Below are 2,674 nucleotides of genomic sequence, written 5' to 3'. Positions count from 1 at the left end.
GGATTCCTAACGAGCATCAAACATTCTCAAAATTAAGTGTTCATTCACTGGAAAATTTAGTGTTTATTCACTGGTAAGAACTGTTCCTTCACTTGGTTATCTTACTACTTATTATTTTAACCACCAAAAGCTTAAAACGATATTATGTAAGTTATCTAAATTTATTTTACATAATTTGCATTTAATAACAAATACGTCGACTCTATCATTTAGCTAAAATTACAAATTTTCAGATTTTTATGATTTTTTTTTAAAGGCAAGCTAAGCTTAAGTGTTCATTCACTGGTTAGTTTACCCTATAAGATGTTGAGAAATTTGCGATGTTGTGAGAGATGCTTAAAAATGTTGACTACACATTTTTATTAATATTTATAAAATATATATTCAAGAAATTGATAAATATTTTATTACAAATTTATTCATACGTATGTATATTATTGCAATTTTATTAGTTATTGAGTAAAAAAACTAAAAAATAAGAAGTAATCACATTAAAGAAGCACAATCTGTTGTATAATCATATTCTATCAGAAGCATGCTTTTATAAAACTCGACATTCGTTGAATGAAATGTTTTTTATTCAATAAAATGATTTATTCAAATTTCTTTACTAAATTGCAAATCGTTTTTTAGAAGACTAAAAAAGAAACATTGTATTTTATAGTTTAAAAAAAAATAAAAATAAAAAGATTAGCAAACGATTATTAGCGAAATAAATATGAATGAAATTTTACGCAACTCGCGCGATGTCAAGTTCTCGCAAGTTTATCACATTTTAATATTAATCGCCCCATTTGATTATTTCTTTATTGTCGCCAAATTAATTTTTTTTAAATAATTAATTTAAATTTTTCTCAGCTTCTAATAAATAAAAACAGTTGAAACTTTAGATTTTTCAATTAGAAATAATGTAGATTAATATGGTATAAAAAAAATTCATACCTTATAATTCAAAATTTTTTCATTTTCAATTTAATTAAATAATAAAAAATAATTAATTATTATTAAAAATTATTTTTTTCGTGAAATTATCTTTGAATAAATGATTTTTATGACTGGGTGAAATTTTCTTTGAATTGCTTTATTAGTTTTAAAAATATGACTAAAAACGTAAAAAGTNTATAAACCTTTATTGCAACCCAATTTACGACCCAATTGTTTTAAAATTTTGTCTACCCCCCCTAATTCAAGTGTCTAGATTCCAAATATGTAAAAAAAAATATATGTTTATTCAGAGAAAGTACGTTTTTGTGTCTGATTTCGTAACTTAATTAATAGTTAGCACTAATTAATTAGCATAATTGAGGTCACCCCCAGGAACCATTAAGATTGACACTTAGTTCGTGAAAATCTGATCATTAGAACGAAAGTTATTCAGGGCGATATCTTTTTTTTTGCGGACTGTACATATGATTTAATGTACATGTGATGTAATATACATATAAGGTACATATGTGTGTACATATATTGTACATGTGGGCATACATACATTGACATAAATCTTTCGTACGAATTTAACATGTGTACACGCATGTTATCCCAATACATGCAATATGTACAATGCATCTGTGCCCCATAAATGTATCCAGACATGTACAATACATGTATGTTCCATATATGCATATTCATATGTACTATGTACGAATGTATGTACATGCATTCTACATGCTTATATACATAATGTACAATACATTTATGTCTAAAGATATGTACAAAGCAATAAATAAAATGTAAGTAAACTCATAACGACTCAAGCAAGCTAAATGACAAAATCAAACAATATCTAAGTTTAGTTTTCAGCTTTAATTGTTCTATATCATTTTAAAATTGTTTGAGTGAAATATAATTTTCAGGTATTTTCTTAAAATGTTTGACGCTCCGAATTTATTTTGATATAACATAATTAATAGCGCATAGAAACTTTTAGATGGGAAAAGAACGGTTAATTTTATATGTGGAAATAATATTTAGGAATTTAAAATAAAATTATCGTTAGTTTTCCAAAAAATAACAGATTGAGTTTTATATGTCTTAGAATAAATTTTAAAACGAACTTTAATGACTTGACTGTTATAATTTTTTTATTGCATACACAATGCATGTGTACATTGTAAATACATATATTTAAACGTACGCATGCATTTATACATTAAATGTGATTACGTTTATGTATACCTTGTATGTACATACGTACATTGTACATCCAATCGCTTTTTCTACATCCATGTATTATATGTGTATTCACAAAGTATATAGTTATGTAAGTACATATATTGCGTGTACAAATCATATATCTATGCACATGTAATTGTACATGTAATTGTACATGCATGCATTTTATTTACGCAACTATGTACATATAGTGTACCTATAAACAACATTCTTACATATTGTACGTAAATAAATACACTGCATTTACATACGTACATTGTATGTACGTGCTACTATCGCAAATTTATACAATGTATGTTCTTACGTACATATATGCATGCATACGTATGGAAATTTTTAATACGTAAGTTCATACAGATGTTATCTATGTATACAAACATACAAAACATTGCATTCGCATACAAACTAACATACATGCGTACATGTATCATAAACGCGTAAATATGTGTACTAAGCATGTACGTATTGTATTATGTATATTTCAATATAATTATGTATATTG

Source organism: Parasteatoda tepidariorum, chromosome X2 (genome assembly GCF_043381705.1).
Source record: "Parasteatoda tepidariorum isolate YZ-2023 chromosome X2, CAS_Ptep_4.0, whole genome shotgun sequence".
NCBI classification, from domain to species: domain Eukaryota; kingdom Metazoa; phylum Arthropoda; class Arachnida; order Araneae; family Theridiidae; genus Parasteatoda; species Parasteatoda tepidariorum.
Note: the sequence above shows the minus strand (reverse complement) of the source record.